Here is a 23,964-nt window from a genome sequence, read left to right as displayed (position 1 = left end):
GACGTGTCTACGTCACAGTAAAAGATACACAATTCTTACGTGTGACATTATGAAATCATCATACAAGATGTACATGCCGTTGCGACTTTAGAGAATCATAAATATCATCTAAAACCTACATGATATATATAATACATATCAATGAAATATCTACAAATAATAATTATGCATTTAAAGGGCTTGTCTTTTACGGTTTTAGTAACCCATTCCCCTAACAAAAATCTGTGTGCAGAAGTTTTATTATTTTCTTTCCTATTGATAGTATTTTCTATAGCATTTTAGAAGGATAAAAATCTTTATATAAGTAATATTCAAGTCATTAACTTGCAAGCAATAGAGACATTACCTGATTTAAAGAGTAAAAGCAATTTAAGCTTAAAGAATTTTAAGGAAGCCTAGAGAACAAACTCTGGAAAATAAGGACCACACAAAGGAGTTAAGAGCCAGAGTCACAGCCAAATTAGACTGAACATTAGGTGGGAAGAACACTGCTGACTGAAGCTGCAGCTGAGCCCTGAACATGACAGCTCGTGTTGGGAGTCTTGGTACTGAATTGCCAGCTTGCCAGCAGTGCTGGGCCAAAAAATAAAAAAGGAAGGGAAAGAAAGAAAGAAGCCATGTTGCTACGACTACGTCCAAACAGGAATCACTGACAGCTTCTGCTTATTTGCATCCCTTGATTACAACCCTCAGCCGGCAGCTGGTGCATTTGGTTGGCTAAGCCTAGATTAGCAACCGCTAGGTTTGGGTCGCTCGGTGTCAGCCCGAAACTACCTCCTGGCAGGACTTTCTGGTTTGTAGAGACTTGAAAACTGAAACATGCATTTCTGATTTTCACTTGCAGAAACGGTTTGTGTGCTCAGTCATGTCCAACTCTTTGGGATTTCGCAGACGGTAGCCCACCAGGCTCCTCTGTCCATGAGATTCTCCAGGCAAGAATGCTAGATTGGGTTGCCATTTCTTACTCCAAGGGATCTTCCTGACACAGGGATTGAACCCAGGTCTCCTGCATCTCCTGAATCGGCAGGATGATTCTTTACTGCATAGTTCAATTGCTCAGTTGAGACCAACTCTTTGCTACCTCATGGACTGCAGCACGCCAGGCTTCTCTGTCCTTCACCAACTCCCAGAGCTTACTCAAACTCATGTCCTTCGAGTTGGTGATGCCATGAAATCATCTCATCCTCTGTCATCCCCTTCTCCTCCCACCTTCAATCTTTCCCAGCATCAGGGTCTTTTGCAAGGAGTCAGTTCTTTGCATCAGGTGGCCAAAGTATTGGAGTTTCAGTTTCAGCATCAGTCCTTCCAATGAATATTCAGGACTGATTTCCTTTAGGATTGACAGACTGGTTGGATCTCTTTGCAGCCCAAGGGACTCTCAAGAGTCTTTACCACTTAGCCACCTTGCTTTATTTCCAGCAATTTAGTTTTTGGAGACTTCAGCTTGGAGCTTAGAGGCTTGGGGGTGTGAAGCATCCTCATTGCTGGTGCACATTGTGTAGTGATGGTGCTGTGGTTTTGGAAGGTGACAGCTTGACTCCGCAGTGTCCTGAAGTGGTGATAGGCAGCATTTTCTCTCTTTCTCTCTTTTCTCTTTACCCTCATAGTGTGATATTGTTAATCCTCTAGAAGCTCCTATTAGAGCTTCATTTCTTGGTCTTTCTAATGATGTTTTGAATTATATGTGCCTCAAAACATTTCCTCATGCTTAAGATTGCTACATCTAGTTCTGTTGCTTACAGACCAAGAATGTCTATAACATAATTAGAATCTGGAAGTGGTTCCCTGTAACAGACTTCAAGAAACATACTTTACAATATCTTATTTTTTTCTTGGGTTGCTTGAAGGCTGTGAGGATCCATGAGCCTTAAAAAAAGGAACCCTGGAAGTCCAGGACATTCAATTAACAGTTAAATTAACTCCCTTCATTTCCTGCACAAAATATATTGAAGACAAGCTTTCCTGGATAAAGTGAATAGTACAATAGAATTGAGGGATATAAGAACTGTGGAGTGGGCGGCTTTCTTATAGCTATAGTAGAGAATTTGAAGTAACGATGTTAGGCTCAAAGTTTTAATTTTGGGCTCGATTCAGTCAGAAAACCATGAACATTATAATTCTGCCCTAAGATATTCTGCTATTCCTGTTGCTGCAGAGCTTCTATACCTGAAACTTAGATGGAGCTTGAGTTCATGTGATCTGCTGAAGTGGAATTTGTGATGATTTAATACCGTGCTGCCTGCGATGAAACTAAAATTCCAAGAATTCCCTTTATTGCCTACTTCTAGGTTAGAGTTGATGAAAACAGAAATTTGGATGTGATTTGGAAAGCTGAAGTGAGTACAAATTACTATTCCTCTGTGAAGGCCATCATGGATAGAGGTGGCAAGAGCAGATATGGAGATGCTACCAGATTCCTTCTGGTCATTGCTCTCTCCTTGGAGACAGATGCAGAAATTCTGGTGGATTGCCGTTTGGCCTCATTCTACAATGAAAGTGAAAGTGAAGTCGCTCAGTCGTGTTGGCCCTTTGTGACCCCATGGACTGTAGCCTACCAGGCTCCTCTGTCCATGGGGTTTTCCAGGCAAGAGTAGTGGAGTGGGTAGCTTTTCCCTTCCCCAGGGGACCTTCCTGACCCAGGGATCAAACCCAATCTCCCACGTTGTGGGCAGATGCTTTACCATCTGAGCCACCAGGGAAGCCTTATTCTACAATAATCCATGTCTAACCTTTCTCCTCTACTTCTGTCCCCACTGATCAACAGGAGCTCCGTGTCTAACCTTTCTCCTCTACTTCTGTCCCCACTGATCAACAGGAGCTCCGTGTCTAACCTTTCTCCTCTACTTCTGTCCCCACTGATCAACAGGAGCTCCGTGTCTAACCTTTCTCCTCCACTTCTGTCCCCACTGATCAACAGGAGCTCCGTGTCTAACCTTTCTCCTCTACTTCTGTCCCCACTGATCAACAGGAGCTCCGTGTCTAACCTTTCTCCTCTACTTCTGTCCCCACTGATCAACAGGAGCTCCACCACAAGACTCAGGGCAAAAGGCTTCCACACACGAATGCATCATTTCCCCTCTGGAATCCCTCCCTGACAAAATCAGCAACAGGAAGGCTGGTGAGCAAATACCTCTTCATCCTTTAGCTTCCCTTGTGGACCTTCCCTAGCTTCGCACACATTAGTATAAGATATTGCTCCTATACAAAATTATTACTTTATAATAATCATACTAACTTTGATTCCTTGACCGATTCTTCACAAATGTATCTTGCAAGCAAGTGTCAACTTCCCTGAGGACTAATCACAACAAATTCTCATCATGAGTCCAGACTGCAGTATCACACCACGCACCATGTAAAGTCAAAGTCAGATAGAAATACTTGAATATCAAAACAACTTCAGATCTTCTATTTATATTGGCAAAAGTCGGGAGCATATGTGTAAGAGTATATTCTATGTATATTGCACAAAACAGAGAGGAACAGAGTTTAAGATGGTGTTGGATTTATCATTATGGAAGTATTAATGATGAATTTCAATATATTGTGATAGATTGATTAATGGGGAAGAGTTCAAATTGTTTACTTGCTTGGTTGATTATATCATAAACTCTGTTTTGGTCTACACTGAATTAAGAGAGAGTTAAACAATTCATTAAACTATTCATCAATTATGTTCATTGTGAAAGTCAAAAGAATCTCCCTTAATAGTGACATTGATAAATATTTTGAATAGTTTCAATAACCTTGAAAAGCACATTAGTAACTCTCAGAGCCATAGGAACGTAAAGACGCGTGATGACTAAATATAATGGAGTACCTTCGAGAGGTATTAGCACAGGAAAAAAAATATGGAAAATTAAGAAAATCTGAATAAACTTTGGACCTTGGTTAACAATAAATAGTTTATCAGTATTTGTTTATTAATTGTAAAAATGTATAAAGTACGATAATAACAGGAGAAATTTTGTGGAGTATATGAGGACCTTGTTCTCCCCAAATTTTTTCTGTAAAACCAAAACTATACTAAAAACTTTAAGTAAGTATTATAGTTACTTTTCTCTGGAGTATTAAGACAAACATTGGAGATATTGTTATTAATAGGGGCTCATTTTAGTGAGAATGAATTTAGCTCCTTAGTACCACGAGAAACGGTCATCGTCATAGAGACCAGGGCTAACACAGTAACGAGACTCCTTTGGCTTGGAGGAGTCTGTGAAGATGTCGAATTACTCATCGTGTCCTTGATTTCATGGACAACCTTCAAATGTCAAAAAAACACACAAAAATGGCACAAACAAAAGCCTTTATTTCTGGCTAATGGAAAATAATCTTCGGTCAGTGTGATAGTTTTGGTGCCTTATCAGCACTCTCATGGTTAAATAAAAGCCGATCTCTTTGAATGAAGCCTTTTGATTTCCTTTGGGAAACACCCTGAGATATCACCAAAATCTTCCTGGCCTTCTTCAGGGGGTATGCAAACATTTAGGCAAGTTCCTTTTCTTGTCACCAAGTCCTGTGATTATTGGACGCTGACTTATGAAAATGCTATTCCATGGGTCACAGAGTGGGGCCATGTAGCATTTAGGTGGTCAATAGAATGCCTCCTGTGTCCCTTCGCAGTGGGGTCGGGATTCCATGAACCTATTATGTGTCGGTGACAGACATTCAGGAGTGGCCTGAAATCAAACATGTGGGTCATCCTTGCCACAGCTGATTCCATTAGCTTCAAAACTGCTTTTCCATTCTGCCAGCAGCAGAAACCAATGTCAGTACCAAAATGACATCATAATCAGTGAGAAGGGGAAAACAAGGAGCCAGTCAGCCACTTGACTATGTTTTGACTGTTTTTACTGTCTTCTGTCATGGAGGGAGCAGTGATTTGTTCACCTTGGAGTGGATACTTATCCTGGCAAGGGTTGGCCTTTCTTCACTTGCCATGCTTCACAGGCAATGATAACCACAGGAAAAATCTCCTTCTATGGTATGCCAATTGTTATAGCATTGTTTCTGGGCAGGTAAGCCATCTAGTCAAGGCTATAATTTTTCCAGTGGTCATGTATGGATGTGAGACTGTGTTAGACTGTGAAGAAAGCTGAGCACTGAAGAATTGATGCTTTTGAACTGTGGTGTTGAAGACTCTTGAGAGTCCCTTGGACTGAAAGGGGATCCAACCAGTCCATCCTAAAGAGATCAGTCCTGGGTGTTCATTGGAAGGACTGATGCTGAAGCTGAAACTCCAATACTTTGGCCATCTCATGAGAAGAGTTGACTCATTGGAAAAGACCCTGATGCTGGGAGGGATTGGGGGCAGGAGGAGAAGGGGACGACAGAGGATGAGATGGCTGGATGGTATCACTGACTCGATGGGCATGAGTTTGAGTAAACCCCGGGAGTTGGTGATGGACAGGGAGGACTGGCGTGCTGCGATTCATGGGGTCGCAAAGAGTCGGACACGACTGAGCAACTGAACTGAACTGAACTGACTGAAGCCATTTAATAGCAGAAAGTATATCCCATCACTGATAACCAATTGATCACACAGAGAGCTATATGACTCATGTAGGAGTCAGACATAGAACTCAGTTACAGTACTGGGGAGGGGATAAAAGATCATGATCTTAGTTTTTCTCTTATACCAGAAGATATATATAGTCTGAATCAGTGAACAAAATGCTGTTTCTTTTGTAGTCGGAGGAATCAATAGGTGAAAAGATGCTTCTGACCCCTGTGTCCAACTAAAACAAGAGAGCATAGAGAGAGTTACCTTGAGCTGGAATATGAGACTGGCATTTGATAATGTTGCTAACTGAACTCTGGACCAATAGACCAAACATTAAAATAAAGTGTTGATTGGGATGATTAAAGGTTACCAAAAGAAAATAACGTTGCTGCTTCATGATGAGAAGAGGGACAAGGATATATGCAACCTAAATAAATCTCTTAGTGTGTTTTCCACTATTGTAAACCGTAATAAAAAGTCTAGGTGATCTAATACAGGTAGGAACAGGAGGTGTGAAACACACATTATGAAAGATTTAAGTTACTTTCTAGATAAGATTCAAGATTAAAACACTGTCAGTGCAAAGAAACTTTTGGGGCTTATAATCTCTTTACTATTGTGTTGACTTCATATATATATATATATATATATATATATATATATATGATGGAATTTCAGTTGAGCTATTTCAAACCCCAAAAGATGCTGCCTCTAACGTGGTGCACTCAATATGCCAGCAAATTTGGAAAACTCAACAGTGGCCACAGGACTGGAAAATGTCAGTTTTCATTCCAATCCCGAAGAAGGGCAATGTCAAGGAATATTCAGACTACTATACAATTGAACTCATTTCACACACTAGCAAACTAATGCTCAAAATTCTGCAAGTTAGTCTTGAACAGTACATGAACCGAGAACTTGCAGATATTCAAGCTGAATCTAGAAAAGGCAGAAGAATCCGAGATCAAATTGCCAACAAAAATTGTATCATAGAAAAAGGAAGATAATTCCAGAAAAAAAAATATCCTTCTACTTCATTGAACAAGCTAAAGCCTTTAACTGTGTGGATTACAACAAACTCTAGAAAGTTCTTAAAGAGATGGGAGTACCAGACCACCTTACTTGCCTCCTGTGAAACATGGATGCAATCAAGAAGCAACAATTAGAACAGGAGAAGGGAATGACAGAGGATGAGATGGTTGGATGGCATCACTGGCTCAAGGGACATGAGTTCAAGCAAGCTCTGGGAGATGGTGATGGACAGGGAAGCCTGGCGTACTACAGTCAATGGTGTCACAAAGAGGCAGACATGACCGACTGAACAATAGCTATATATATATATATATATATATATATATATATATAGCTATGTATATATATATGGTTTTCCTGGAGGCTCAGATGGTAAAGAATCTGCTTGCAATGTGGGAAACCTGGGTTAGATCCTTGACTTGGGAAAATAACCTGGAGAAGGGAATGGCAACCCACTCCAGTATTCTTGACTGGAGAATTCCATGGACAGAGGAGGCTAGACTACCACAGTTCATGGGGTAAACACACACACACACACACACACACACACACACACGTATATATGTGATATCATATAATATTTGTCTTTCTTTTTCTGACTTATTTCACTGAGTATAATAATCTCTACATCCATCCATGTAGCTGCAAATGGCATTATTTCATCCTTCTTATGGCTGAGTTGTATTCCATTGTATAGATGCATCAATCTTCTTTATAGAATTATGTTAATAATATGTCACCTACACAGAGAAAGAAAAGTTCAGAAAGGATATGTTGATACATCAATTGGGCATGGCATCTGGTCCCATCACTTCATGGCAAATAAATGGGGAAACAGTGGAAACAGTGGCTGACTTTATTTTTCTGGGCTCCAAAATCACTGCAGATGGTGATTGCAGCCATGAAATTAAGACGCTTACTCCTTGGAAGGAAAGTTATGAGCAACCTAGATAGCATATTGAAAAACAGAGACATCACTTTGCCAACAAAGGTCCATCTAGTCAAGGCTATGTTTTTTCCAGGAGTCATGTATGAATGTGAGAGTTGGACTATAAAGAAAGCTGAGTGCTGAAAAGTTGATGCTTTTGAACTGTGGTGTTGGAGAAGACTCTTGAGAGTCCCTTGGACTACAAGGAGATCCAACCAGTCCATCCTAAAGGAGATCAGTCTTGGTGTTCATTGGAAGGACTGATGCTGAAGCTGAAACTCCAGTACTTTGGCCACCTCATGCGAAGAGCTGACTCATTGGAGAAGACCCTGATGCGGGGAGGGATTGGGGGCAGGAGGAGAAGGGGATGACAGAGGATGAGATGGTTGGATGGCATCACCGACTCAATGGACATTGATTTGGGTGGACTCTGAGAATTGGTGATGGACAGGGAGGCCTGACATGCTGTGGTTCATGGGGTCGCAAAGAGTTGGACATGACTGAGCAACTGAACTGAACCAAACTGAAAATGTGTATGATGACAGGGATTATAAGGATGAAAATTCTTGTAGGGAGTGACTAGTTACTAATAATGTCAAAGGCTATGGGGAAGAATATAAGATGAAAGTGTGCAATGGATTTAGCTATTAAGTTGTTTGTTCATTAAGGTGATAAATTCACTACTAGTGAATCTGAGGGCAGTGGTAAAAGAGAATTATGGTAGTAGCATTCTCAGCACTAGAGCCACAGTAATTAGTTCTAAGAGAGAAGATACTGATATTTGTGAAAGAATGCAAAAACATGAACTTATTTATCAAATCTTACAACATAAGACTGATGGTTAAACTATCACATTTCAAGAAAATACCCCTTAAAACAAATTTAAGGAAGTGGTAAAGAGGGTTTATAGATTAAGTACTAACTCATGTTCTATTTTGTAAACAAGTTAAACAGGTTAAAAGTAGGAATTTATTTATAAAGTACTTAAATGTTCTTCTCAGTTAGAGATAAAAAGTTATATATGCTAAGCAGAGAAGCTTAAGAAACTATCTCTCTGTGCCTCATATTACAGGAGATAGCTATCAAAAATTTTATTATTAGCAACAGTTTTTCTATTCCTGGGACAATATGGAATAGCCTACTTAATTTTGGCTAACTACATCTAGGAAATATGAGTATTATCATCATGCAGTTGGAAATCCTATAGGACAATGTTATAAAACATACCATCTGACAGGGTTACTAGGGCGAAGTAGGTGCACTTAGTAAGGTTATAGTTTGGGCTGTTGCACTGCGACTTCTTGGGTCACAGCCTCATCGTGGCAAAGGGACTGAGTAACTCAAGAGAGCTTTGCGGCGTACCATGCAAGGCCACCCCAGGTAAATGGGCCATAGTGAAGAGTTCCGACAAACGCAGTCCACTGGAGGAGAAATGGCAACCGACTTCAGTGTTCTTTTCTGGAGAATCCCAGGGGAAGGGTATTGGTGCTGCTGTTGTTCATCTGCTGAGTTGTGTCCACCTCCTTGCAACCTAATGAACTGCAGTACACCAGCCTTCCTTATCTTTCACTATCACCTGGAATTTGCTCCAACTCAGGTCTGTTGAGTCAGTGATGCTATCCAAACGTCTCATCCTCTGTCGTCCCCTTCTCTTCATGCCTCAACCTTTCCAGTTATCAGAGTCTTTTCTAATAAGTCAATTCTTCACATTAGGTGGCCAAAGTATTGGACCATCAGCTTTACCATCAGTTCTTCCAATGAATATTCAGGGTTGATTTCCTTTGAAATTGACTGGTTTGATCTATTTGCTGTCTGAGGGACACTCAAGAGTCTTCTCCAGCACCACAGTTCAAAGGCATCAAGTCTTTGGTGCCCAGCCTTCTTTATGGTCAAACTCTCACATCCATATAAGACTTCTGGAAAAATCATAGCTTTAACTATACAAATCTTTGTTGGCAAATGATGTCTCTGGTTTTGAATATGCTGTCCATGTTTTTCATAGCTTTTCTTTGAGGGTAATATGGAAAGGCAAAAGCATATTACACCAGAAGGTAAGCCCCCCAGGTCAGAATGTGTCCAATATTCTACTGGGGAAGAGTGAAAGGCAATTACTAATAGCTCCAGAAAGAAGGAAGCAGCCGAGCAAAAGCAGAAACCATGTCCAGTTGTGGGTGTGTCTGCTATGAAAGTAAAGTCCGATGCTGTAAAGAACATTATTGCATAGGAACCTGGAATGCTAGGTCCATGAATCAAGGTAAATTGGACTTAGTCAAGCAGGAGATGGCAAGAGCAAATATCAGTGTTTTAGCAATCAGTGAATGAAAATGGGTGGGAATGGGTGAATTTAATTCAGATGACCACTATATATACTACTGTAGGCAAGAACCCTTTAGAAGAAATGGAGAGGCAGAGTCAACAAAAGAGTCTGCAATTTTGGGTGCAAGTTGAAAAATGACAGAATGAGCAAAACATTCAACATCACAGTCATCCAATCTATGCCACAACCACACATCAAAGAAGCTGACATTGACTGGTCTATGAGGACTTACAACACCTTCTAAAACTAACACCAAAGAAGGAAAAATTATCCTTTTCATCATAAGGAATTGGAATGCAAAACAAGGAAGCCAGGAGATACCAGGAATAACAGGTAAATTTGTCCTTGGATTACAAAATGAAATAGGGCAAAGACTAACAGAGCTTTGTGAAGACAGTACACTGGTCATAGCAAACACCCTTTTCCAAAACATAAGACAGCTCTACACGTGGTCATCGCTAGGTGGTCAATCAATATCAAAATCAGATTGATTGTATTGTTTGCACTGAAGATGGAGAATCTCTATACTGTCAGCCAGAACAAGACCTGGAAATGACGGTGGCTCAGATCATGAGCTCTTTATTGCAAAATGCAGGCTTAAATTGAACAAAGTTGGGAAAACCACTAGGTCATTCAGGTATGACCTATATCAAATCCCGGTTGATTATACATTGAAAATGACAAATAGATTCAAGGGATTAGATCTGGTCAACAAAGTGTCTAAAGATCTGTGGATGGAAGTTCATAACATTTTACAGGATGCGATGATCAAAATAATCCCAAGGTGAAAGAAATACAAAAAGGCAATGTGGTAGTCTGAGAAGGTTCTACAAATAGCTGAGGAAAGAGAAGTGAAAGATAAAGGAGAGGGGGAAATATGCACCCAACAGAATGTTGAGTTCCAAAGAATAACAGAAGACACACGAAGGCCTTTTTAAATGAACAGTACAAAGAAATAGAGGAATAGGTTAAAATGCGAAAGATATCGCTTCAAGAAAATTGGAGACATCAAAGAACCATTTCATGTAAAGATGGGCATGATAAAGGATAGAGACAGTAAGGATCTAGCAGACACAGAAGAGATTAAGAAGAGGTGGCAAAAATACACAGAAGTACTATACAAAGAAAGGGCTTAATAATTTTGATAACAACAATGGTGTGGTCACTGACCTAGAGCTATACATCATAAAATGTGAATTCAAGTGCGTCTTAGGAAAAATTATTGTAAACCAAGTTAGTGGAGGTGATGGAATTCCAGCTGAGCTATTTCAAATCCTAAAAAAAAAAAAAAAAAAAAGAAAATACAGTTAACATGTTAACTCAATATGTTAACATGCTTCACTCAATATGTCAGCAAATTTAGAAAATTCAGTAGAGTCTGCAGGACTAGAAAATGTCAATTTTTATTCCCATCCCAAGTAAGGGCAATGTCAAAGAGAGTTCAAACTGCCATACAGTTGCGCTTATTTCATATGCTATCAAAATTATGCTCAAAGTCACTTAAGCTTGGCTTTAGCAGTAGGTGAACTGAGAGCTACCCGACGTACAAGCTGGATTTAGGAAAGGCAGAAGAAGCAGATATCAAATTTCCAACATTCCTTGGATCAGAGATAAAGGAATTCCAGCAACAACATCTACTTCTGCTTTACTGGCTACACTAAAGCCTTTGACTCTATGGATCACAACAAACTGTGGACAGTCCTTGAAGTTATGGGTTTACCAGACCACCTAATCTGTCTCCTGGGAAACCTATGTGCAAGTCAAGAAATGAGTTACAACCAGACACGGGAAAACTGGGAAGGACTACATCAAGCCTGTGTATTGTCACCCTGCTTCTTTAACGTATATGGATAGTACATCATGTGGGGTGCCAGGCTGGATGAATCACATGCAGGAATCAAGATTGCTTGGAGAAATCTCAGCAATTTCAGATATGCAGATGATGCCACTTTAATGATAGCAAAGAGGAACTAAAGAGCCTCTTGAAGAGGTTGAAGGAGGAGAGTGGAAGAGCTAGCTTGAAACTGAACACTAAAATAACTATGATCATGATATCTGGTTCCATCCCCTCAAGGCAAATAAGAGAGGAAAAAGTGAAAACAGTGACAGGTTTTATTTTCTTGGGCTCCAAAATCACTGTAGCTTCCCAGGTGGTGCTAATGGTAAAAAGAAAAAAAACAGAAACAAACCTGCCTGCCAATGCAGGAGACATGAGACATGGGTCTGATCCCTGGGTCAGGAAGATCTCCTGGAGGAGGGCATGGCAGTCCACTCCAGTATTCTTGCCTGGAAAATTCCAGAAGAGCCTGGAGGGCTACAGTCCATGGAGTTTCAGAGAGTCAGACACAACTGAAGCGACTTAGCATGCACACTATTATCACTGATGATGGTGACTACAGCCATGAAATTAAAAGATCCTTGTTCCTTTGAAGGAAAAATATGATAAACCTAGACAGCATATTAAAAAATATAGTGACATCACGTTTCTGACAAAGGTCCATGTAGTCAAAGCTAGGGCTTTTCCAGCACTCGTGGACTGGTGTGATAGTTGGGCCATGAAGAGGACTGAGAACAGAAAACTAATGCCTTTTAATTGTGATGTTGGAAAAGACTCTTGAGAGTTATTTGGAATGCAAGGAGGCCCATCCAGCCAATTTTAAAGGAAATCAACCTTGAACATTTATTGTAAGAAATGATATTGATGCTGAAGCTCCAATACTTTGGCCACTTGATGTGAATAGCTGGCTGATTGGAAAAGATCCTGATGATGGGAAAGACTGAAGGCAAAAGGAGAAGGGGCAGAGGATGAGATGGTTAGATAGCACCTCCGACTGCATGAATATGAATTGGAGAAACTCTGGGAGACAGTGGAGATGGAGTAGCCTGGTATGCTTCAGGGTTAAAGAGACAGATATGTCTTGGCAACTGAACAGCTCAACTATTACCATACATATCAGCTGTAATGTTCAGAAGTTATTCATTATGTGATGCCTGCTTAGTTCCTCAGTCGTGTCTGACTCTTTGCGACCCCATGGACAGTAGCCCGTCAGGCCTGTCTGTCTATGGGGATACGCCAGGCAAGAATGCTGGAGTGCGTATCCATGCCTCCTCCAGGGGATCTTCCCAACCCGGGGATCAAACCCAGGTCTCCAGCATGGCAGACTGATCACCTTCTCTGCCACTATGATAGATAACTATTCAACTAATTTTGCCAAGTGTGAATTTCAGTGTCCAGATTAGTAACATGTATCCCATAACAGTACCTATCTCATGAGACTATGATGAAATTTCCCATAACATAATCCACATTATAACATTTACAAATCAGTGCCTAGTGTTTGCTGGATCCTTAATAAACCTTTGTCTTACCATTACCGTTAATTATTGTATTATAAGACAGCATCATAATATAAGGTATCATCATAAGATCAAATGTTCAATATCTAAGGGATGATACTGTATTTGAGTCAGAAAAACTCAGTTGCAGTTTATTATAATTATTATCATAGAAAGTTGAAAAAGTTTACAGGAGAATGATCATCTATGTAACCCTCACTCCTTCAGGAGGAACAATACAAAATGAGAAGCTTTACAATTTATCTATTGCAGCCCTGGGCCTCTTCCGAAATATGAAACAACAAGAGATTACGAGTTCCATTTCCCACAGAGTATTTGCTTTAAGCAGAAAACTTTAGTTTTCAGGAATATCTCCCTTGAGCATGTATATTAGAGTAAGAGGCTTCATCTATTCCTTAGATTATTTTTACAGTCGCACATACTGATTTCATTTTGATAACAGTATGACACTTCAGGTATTTTGGGTTCCCCAGTGATTTAAAGACTATGGGGCAGAAGAAATTGCCCCCAATCAATTCTTCTATCTTCCAATCATTTTTAGTTTGCTTAATGTAAAACTAAAACAAATTTCAATAATACTGAATTATCAGAAAATAAGATGAAAATCTGTACTCATGTTATGGTAAGGACATGTAAACAGCATACAAGAAGTGTGGGTTTTTTTTTTTTTTTTTGCTGTTTTTACATAACTTTAAATAGCTTACAAGCTTTCTATTTAAACTTTTTTTTTTGTCTTACCTCAGGTCAAACAAAATCATTTTATTTTTGGTTTATTTTTATAACTTCTTTTTGGAACTCACTACATATTAACTATTCATAACAAATTCCTATTGCTAGTATTTCCGTAAAGCTATCCAGTATATATTATAAATTCTATGGCTGTTCAAAAACATTTTAAGTGCAGGGTTTTTATAAATAAAATGGGATGGACACCATTAAATATTAAATATGATGTCCATTAAATATGACATCCAGTGAGGAATACACACCATTAAATATATTTTTGAGAGGTTACAGAGTGCCAACAACCAGCTGGAAATAATAAAGCAGAAATTGTAATGATGACATATGTACCTATACATTAGCTGTTTATTGTTTTTATATTATTAGACTTTGTTGAAATTCATTAATAAATTACACTGATTATGTATTTAACAAAAACTTATATAGAATTCAGAAAATATATTGGAGCACTCTGAAGAACTTTCTGGTCAAACAACAAAAACATCTTAGAATCTTGCTAAGAATCTTAAAAGGCATTTAGTTATAAAGACCTGCAATTGAGCTTTAAACAACAAATACGTTTCAAGACTCTAGCCATAACTTTGTCTTTCATTGACTTACACTTTTCCTCCATATTCTTAAATTCTTGAGATTTTTTTTCTTAACTTGAAAATATATGTTTAGTATATACTCTTAAGTCTGTCTGTATTTTTCATCTACTAGAATACAAATGTATTTCCTCAGGGTAGTTAGCATTACCATTTCAAGATCCCCTGAGCACGGACACCATTTTTCAAGGTTTATTACTTCACTCCTTTTCCCAGTGTGTACACCAATAGTACATTTTAACGTTCGGGTCTGTTGTGACCTGTCCCTCCTCATTACACTCATCTACAGAGCCAGGGGTCATCTACAGGTATTTCTTAAACTTTGACATCTAGTTCATTGTAAATCTGAGTTTTTCAATAGCCTGACTCCAAATTCTTTTCCAAAGTTCTTGTCCCTAACCTACTTTAGCCACCCCCTTCAACCATCTTTGCCCCTGTCAATAAATCTGAAATTGCAGGCACCCTTGTGTCATTTCATCATCTCTTTACCTTCTAGCCCCCTCGGTTAACCTAGCATTCTACAATTTTCTAACACTCTTCAGTCGGCTACCACATCTGACCACTCCCTCCTTATTTCTTTAGTTTACTGCACATTGGCTTTTCTTTCTATTTCTTTTTTTTTTATTTTATGTTTTTCACTGAAGTATAGCTGATTTACAATGTAGGGCTATTTTCAGGGTGTACAGAAAAGTGATTTGATGTATACATGTTCTTTCCCAGATTCTTTCACCTTATAGGTTATTGTGAAATATTGATAATAGTTCTCTGTGCTACTTAGCAAGCCCTTGTCGGTTATGTTTTATATATAGTAACATATGAATGTTCATCTCAAACTCCTACTTTATTCCTCCCTGCATTGTTTTCACTTTGCTAACCATAAGTTAGTTTTCTATGTCTCTGGATCTACTTCTGCTTTGTATATAAATTCATTTGTGTATAGCACACACACACACACACACATACATGCACACACTTACACACACACACACATACACACATGCATATGGATTCCACATTTGGCTTCCCAAGTGGCGCAGTGGTAAAGAATCTGCCTGCCAATGCAGGAGATGAAAGAGACGTGGGCTTGCTCCCTGGGCCCTGGGTCAAGCAGATCCTCTGGAGTAGGAAATAGCAACCCACTCCAGTATTCTTGTCTGGGAAATTTCATGAGCAGAGAAGCCTGGAGGGCTGCAGTCTTTGGGGGTCACAAGAAGTCGGACATGACCAAGCACGTGCGCACACACACAAGTACAAGATATCATATGATGTTTGTCTTATCCTGTCTGGCTTACTTCACTTAGTACCCTAACCTCCAGGTCCATTCATGTTGGGGAAAACGGCGTTCTAACTGTGCCCCCTTCAACCGCGAACACACACCCAGCATGTGTCTTCACTTCCCTCCTTATGTAGGATACGACACGTTGTCCACGATCATAGCCATCCCCTGGTTGACCTCTTATCCTTCCTTATCCCTCACTCCTTCTGTCCTTTAAAGGCAAATATACCAAACTTTGTTCAGTTCAACTCTTGACCTGTTCTGCCCCTTTAAATAAGTAGTTTAATAACACTAGACAAAAGCTTTAACCGCGTACTTCCCAAGATTTCTGCATAGTTCCCTATTTCATTTGGTCCCCGTCTAGCCTCTATAATTCTTTTGTACTTCTCCCTTCTTATTATATCCCTTTTTCAGTCGTTCTTGAAACCACTGCAGTTGGTATTCAGAAAGTATATCCTTACCAAAGTCACAGGTGACTTCCAAGTGACCAAGTCCATTGATCACCTTATTGACCTATGAGAAGCATGTGACAATTGATCATGTTCTACTTCGTGAAATACTTGACTTCCTTAGCTTGCAAAACACCATTAATGACTGACCTTTCTCAGCTATATTTCCTGTCTCTCTGATGTATTCGTATTGGGCTTCCATGGCACTCAGTCATTAGTGTTGCCCCATTTCTACATTTCTTATTACCCATGATTACAGTTTGATATACCAACAATGTGTTAACAATCCTAAACATGTGCCTGTAGCCAGACATCTACACTGAAATCCTGACACATCTCTACAACTCCCTATGCATTCTCTTTTGTATGTCTAATTTTTAAACTTAACATCTCCAAAATCAATTTCTCCTCTCTACCCAAACCTACTCATATCTTCATCCCTGTGAAGAATTGATAGACTCTCTTATTCAGCTTCCAAAGTATGAGCATCATTCTCTACTTTCGTCCTTGTGTACCAACACAGAAGACATGGCAAATTCTGCCAAACTTATCTTCAAAGTACACTGTCTACCACTGCATTCCGAGACACCATCATTTAATATAATTATTCTAATCGTCTCTTGATTGCTCTTTCTGCTCTCATTCTTAGCCTTGTAGCCTGTTCTCCTCTGCCAGCCAAGGTGATCCTCTCAATATTTAAATTAGATAATATGATTCCTGAGCTCTGGCTACTTAAATGAATTCACATGCTAATACAGTAAACGGCAACATCAGTATAAAGGACCAGGCAGCCTACAGAATTTGATTTTTCTACTACTCTTACCTCATTATCTGTCAAGTTATGCCGCCTTGCTCTTCTCCAGGTATATGAGTCTGTTTATGTTTCTGTAACATCCCAAGCATAGTTCACACCCTGGCCTTTGAACTTATTCTTTTTCTGTCTGGAATGTGATTCTTATAGATATTCACTTCTCTTGTTTTTTTAATTGTTTTAACTCTTTCAGTGTACATGATGTTTCTCTGTGTATATAAGTGTTTTACTATCTATACATGCTTACCAGAATGTATAACAGTTTTCATAATTTTTGATACATAATATACATTTAATAAAACAAATGTATGTTGAATAAATGAATAAATCAGAATTTGAAAACTGAAACTTCTTGGTTTTCGGTGTTTGTATTTGGGCTTCCTACAATTTCAAGTCATTTTTACTTCCCTAGTGGGATCTAGTTGGCTACCTTTATGAAAGATCTGTAAAATCCTGACAAAAATCTAGGCTTTAGTACAATATAAGAAAAACTCTATCCTGAATCGAGTCACACGTCCATTGATCTAGCCAGGTCATCCTCTGACAATTAAAGGTAGAATTAATTTAAAGCACAATCATATCTTTCATTTACTCCGGGCTTCAGTTCAGTTCAGTTGATAGTCGTGTCTGACTCTTTGCAATCCCATGAACTGCAGCACACCAGGCTTCCCTGTCCATCACCAACTCCCGGAGCTTCCTCAAACTCAAGTCCACTAAGTCGGTGATGCATCCAACCATTTCACCCTCTGTCATCCCCTTCTCCCACCTTCAATTTTTTGCACCATAGGGTCTTTTCAAATGAGTCAGTTCTTCGCATCAGGTGGCCAAAGTATTGGAGCTTCAGCTTCAGCATCAGTCCATCCAGTGAATATTCAGGTCTGATTTCCTTTAGGATGGACTGGGTGGATTTCCTTGCAGTCCAAGGGACTCTCAAGAATCTTCTTCAACACCACAGTTCAAAAGCATCAATTCTTTGACACTAAGCTTTCTTTATAGCCCAACTCTCACATCCATACATGACTACTGGAAAAACCATAGCTTTGACTAGACAGACCTTGATTGGCAAAGTAATGTCTCTGCTTTTTAATATGCTATTTAGGTTGGTCATAACTTTTCTTCCAAGGAGCAAGGGTCTTTTATTTTCATGGTTGCAGTAACTATCTGCAGTGATTTTGGAGCCCCCAAAATTTAAGTCTGTCACTGTTTCCCCATCTACTTGCCATGAAGTGATGGGACCAGATGCCATGATCTTAGTTTTTTGAATATTGAGTTTTAAGCCAACTTTTTCACTCTCTTTTCATTTTCATTAAGAGTCTCTTTAGTTCTTCTTTGCTTTCTGCCATAAGGATGGGGTCATCTGCATTTATGTGGTTATTGATATTTCTCCCAGCAATCTTCACTCAAGTTTGTGCTTCATCCAGCCCAGTGTTTCTCATGATGTACTCTGCATATAAGTTAGATAAGCAGGCTGTAGTTAGATATACAAGGCTGTAGATATACAGCCTTGATGTACTCTTTTTCCTGTTTGGAACCAGTCTGTTGTTCCATGTCCAGTTCTAACTGTTGCTTCCTGACCTGCACACAGATTTCTCAAGAGGCAGGCTGGGTGGTCTGGTATTCCTATGTCTTGAAAAATTTTCCACAATTTATTGTGATCCACACAGTCCAAGGCTTTGGCATAGTCAATAAAGCAGAAACAGATGTTTTTCTGGAACTCTCTTGCTTTTTTTTTTTTTTTTAATTTTTTTTTTTTTTATTAGTTGGAGGCTAATTACTTTACATCTTGCTTTTTTGATGATCCACCAAATGTTGGCAATTCGATCTCTGGTTCCTCTGCCTTTTCTAAAACCAGCTTGAACATCCAGAAGTTCACAGTTCATGTATTGCTGAAGCCTGGCTTGAAGAATTTTGAGCACCACTTTGCTAGCCTGTGAGATGAGTGCAATTGTGTGGTAGTCTGAGCATTCTTTGGCATTGCCTTTCTTTGGATTGGAATGAAAACTAACCTTTTCCAGTCCTGTGGCCACTGCTGAGTTTTCCAGATTTGCTGGCACATTGAGTGCATTACTTTCATATCATCATCTTTTAGGATTTGAAATAGCTCAACCGGAATTCCATCACCTCCACTAGCTTTATTCATAGTGATGCTTCCTAAGATCCACTTGACTTCACATTCCAGGATGTCTGTCTCTAGGTAAGTGAACATATCGGTGTGGTTATATGGGTCAGATCTTTTTTGTACACTTCTTCTGTGTATTCTTGCCACCTCCTCTTAATATCTTCTACTTCTGTTAGGTCCATACCATTTCTTTCCTTTATTGTGCCCATCTTTGCATGAAAGGGAAAGAAATACAAAAAGGCAAAATGGTTGTCTGAGTAGGCCTTACAAATGGCTGAGAAAGAAAGAGAAGCAAAAGGCAAAGGAGAAAAGGAAAGATATACCCAATTGAATACAGAGTTCCAAAGAATAACAAGGAGAGATAAGAAAGCCTTCCTCAGTGATCAGTGCAAAGAAATAGAGTAAAACAATAGAATCTCTCTTGAAGAGATCTCTTCAAGAAAATTAGAGATACCAAGGGAATATTTCATGCAAAGATGGGCTCAATAAAGGGCAGAAATTGTATGGACCTAACAAGCAGAGGATATTAAAAAGAGGTGGCAAGAATATACAGAAGAACTACACAAAAAAGATCTTCATGACTCAGATAATCACGATGGTGTGATCACTCACCTAGAGCCAGACATCCTGGAATGTGAAGTGAAGTGGGCCTTAGGAAGCATCACTATGAACAAAGCTAGTGGAGGTGATGGAATTCCAGTTGAGCTATTTCAAATCCTAAAAGATGATGATATGAAAGTGCTGCACTCAATATGTCAGCAAATCTGGAAAACTCAGCAGTGGCCATGGGACTGGAAAAGGTTAGTTTTCATTCTAATCCCAAAGAAAGGCAATGCCAAAGAATGCTCATACCACTGCACAAATGCACTCATCTCACGGGCTAGCAAAGTGATGCTCAAAATTCTCCAAGCCAGGCTTCAGCAGTACGTGAACCATGAACTTCCAGATATTCAAGCTGGATTCAGAAGAGGCAAAGGAACCAGAGATCAAACTGGCAACATCAATTAGATCATGGGTAAATTCGAGAGAGCTCCATAAAAACATGGCCACGCTCGGTAAATCTTTAATGCAATTTTCTGTTGATGGGGGCGCGTGGGGGCAGGGGCTGTGTTCTCTCCCTGTTGTTTGACCTGAGGCCAAACTATGGTGAAGGTGATGAAGATATTGGCTACCTCCTTCAAAAGGTCCCACGCAGGCATTGCTGCACTCCATGACCCCAACCCTGCAGCAGGCCACCGCTGACCCACGCCCCCACCGGAGACTCCTGGACACTCACGACAAGTCTGGGCCAGTCTCCTGTGGGGTCACTGCTCCTTTCTCCTGGGTCCTCTCTCCTGCCCACAGGGTTCTGTTTGTGCCCTCCAAGACTCTGCGTCCCAGTCCTGTGGAAGTTCTGGTGGCTCTATGGTGGGTTAATGGTGACCTCCTCCAAGAAGGCTTATGCCACACCCAGGTCTGCTGCACCCCGAGCCCCCAGCCCTGCGGCAGGCCGCTGCTGACCCGGACCTGCTCAGGAGACACTCCAGCACAGTTCTGGCTCAGTCCCTCTGGGGTCTCTGAGTCCTGCTTTGCGCAAGGCTTCTTTGAGCCCTCCGAGCATCTCTGGCAGGCCTGGGGTTTGACTCTAGATGCGATTTCCTTCCTCCTACCATCTTGCTGGAGCCCTTGCCCTTGCTGGGGTCTTTTGCCCTTGGACTCGGGGTGTCTTTTTTTGCTGGGATTCAACATTCTCCCATCGATGGTGGTTTAGCAGTGAGTTGTAATTTTGGAGTTCTTGCAGGAGAAGAAGGTAATATAGAAACATGTTAATGGAGGGATGACTTAGTTTTCTTTCAGATACAGTTTCTCTATCATCAAATCAAGGGCCTATTCCACACCTATTTCTGTATGTGGATTTGATTTTAAAGTTTATGAATGTCAACATCTTGGTCTAAATTGTGTAACTCTTGCGCTAGACATTTAGAATACAATGAAAAAATATCAATCAATCAATCATTGCTGAAAGAACTTATTGCTGTAAAATAAGTGAATTGCGAAATTAGGATATAAGATAATTGCAGCATTATCTTATCTTTTTAATTTTGTTCTAATAGCATCTATGAAAATTTAATAAAATTTTTGGCAAAGAACCATTTTTATTCTTTAAAAATTAATTCTAGATTTAAAAGTCATATATGCTTGAATTTTTTGAACTGCTATAATGCATGGCCTCTGTACTACCTTACAGAATAGAAAAAAAAAATTTAAAAGTAGAATGGTGCCAGTACCTGATTAAATCATAGACAACAGTTGTTGAGAAGTCATTAAATAGTAATACTGAATTGGCTTTCTACTTGGAAAAAATTAAATATATATAAAATCAATTTCAGATATATCAAAGCTATATTTTTAAGAGTTTAGAATAAACTATAGGAAAATGATTTTACAATTCATGGAGAAGCAGATTTTCTAAGGCAAGATTTAAATATCAAGTCATAAAAATGTGATAAAAATTAAAACAGTGAAAACTGTATCAGTTATTCATATGTGCATAGCCAACAAGTTCAAACTGTAGTGTTCATAAAAATGAAAGCACTTATTATTACTCAAGATTTTGTGGTTCTCTCATAGTTCTGCTGATCTGAGCCAGGTTAGACTTGCACACCCATGGTAACATCATGGATGGGCTGGCCCTTTCACCCACCAAGACACTGGGTGATTGTTGGCTGAAGTGACAAGGATAACTGGACCACTTGTCTCACCTCACGCATTAAGGTAGTCTAGGCTTCCTCACATCAAAGTGGTAGCAGGTTTATAGAATGATAACCTTCAGTGTGCGGGGCTTCTTGAGGCTCAGGGTCAAAACTGACACATCATCTTTTCTATTTTGCTCTCTATACCAAAGTAAGTTATGTAGTGAACCCAAATTTGAAAAGAAAGAAAGAAAGAAAGAAAAAATATACTGCCTTTGTTATTGGAGAAACTTCAAGTTAGATTCCAATGCACGTGAATAGAGAAAGTGGTGAGGAATTGGGGCCATTTTTTGTCAGCAATTTATTACAATAACATGTGCAATTTTATGCCAAACAAAAGATTCATATCTCTAATATAAATTGAATTCCCAAAGAAGAAAAAGTAATATATTGTAATGAGAGGAATAGAACCATGCAATTTATTGAAGAGTAGATAGAGGTGAATAATAATCTGAACATTTTTCAAAATTATTAAAACCTGGTGAAATGCAAATTGAGGAATAATAAGCTTAACTTTGAAATGGGCAAAAACAAACAATCTAGCAAATGAAAGCCCGATAATCATGAAAAAGTTGAAAAAACAGGGATTGTATACACATGATTATTATATTAGTGGGAATGTAAATAAGTAAAAAAAGTCTTGAAAAAATTTGATATACTTTAAAATGCAAAACAGTATTGCTTTCTAAAAGTCTTTTTTGTATATTTATTCATAGACATTACCCATAAAGAAAAAACTATAGTCAAGTTGAATACTATAAAAGGTAGAACTCCAGTTCATCAAATAATATAACTAAAAGAGTATATAATGAATTATCTATATGATATTTGCCTTTCTCTATAAAGCAGAAACTAACACAAAATTGTAAATCAACTAAACTCCACTAAAATTAATTAAATAAAAAGAATATATAATGGAAGTTACAAAGTCACATAGTGGGAGAATATTTGAACCAAAATGAACAGAAGTATCTCATGTCTGAATAATATCTTTGAAAATATCTAAAATCAATAATACCCAAATAGAATAAAAAATGCAAGTCTTAAACAGACAAGTAGAAACATAAGATATCCTAATGTGATAATCATCATTATTCTCATTAAGACCGTTGCATTAAGAAAATGCAAATTGAAAGCCTCAATATAATACCAAACTACTTATCATCCTTAATGACTAAGAGAGAAAAAAAGGAAGGAATGGAGATAGAGATTAAAAAGTGTTGGATAGAATGTAAAACAGGAATTCTCATATATTGCTCTATATAATATATATTTGTTTAATCACTGGTAAAACAGAGATTCTCTATTATACTTAGAAACATGTAGTCTCCAAACTTAGCAATTCTATTCCTAAGTGAAAGTGTTAGTTGCTCAGTCATTTCCTACTCTTTGGGACCTCAGGGACTGTAGTCCACCAGGCTCCTCTGGCAAGAATAACAATCCAGGCAAGAAAATGGGTTGCCATTTTCTTCTCCAGGGGATCTTCCCAGCCCAGGGATTAAACCTAGGTCTCCTGCCCTGCAGACATATTCTTTAACACTAGGGAAGCCCAATTCTATTTCTAAGTACATACTAAAAAATTTCATAGACATGCAACTAAGGCAAAATTTCAATAAAGTACATAAAAGCATTATTATAACAGACACAAACTGGAAACAAGCCACGTTTCATAACCAGAAAAATGCTTAAAGAATGTGTGGTGTCCTCCTAAAATATAATACCATACATAACTTTAAAAAATGGGGAAAATATAACAGCAAAAAGGGTTACAGTGACACATACTTTGTAAAATGTATTTTACCAAGAAAAATGGAGAGAAATAGGTAGACTTCTTTGAAAGCAAACTTATATGGCAAAATCATTACAAAAAGAATAAAAGCAGTAACAATACAAATTAAGATAAAAAGTATTTTGCCAAAAACATAGATGATTGGAAGAAAATATGACAGAGTCTTTAGTGTTGTTAGAGATGTTCTTTTGTGGTATGCTTACTCAACTATTTACTTGTAGCTAAGATGTATCTGCTTTTATTTTTGCTCCATTCTTATGAATCAGAGAAGGAAATGGCAACCCACTCCAATATGCTTGCCTGGAGAATCCCACAGATGG

Source organism: Odocoileus virginianus, chromosome 15 (assembly GCF_023699985.2).
Source record: "Odocoileus virginianus isolate 20LAN1187 ecotype Illinois chromosome 15, Ovbor_1.2, whole genome shotgun sequence".
In the NCBI taxonomy this organism is placed as follows: domain Eukaryota; kingdom Metazoa; phylum Chordata; class Mammalia; order Artiodactyla; family Cervidae; genus Odocoileus; species Odocoileus virginianus.
This window is presented reverse-complemented; position numbering follows the sequence as displayed.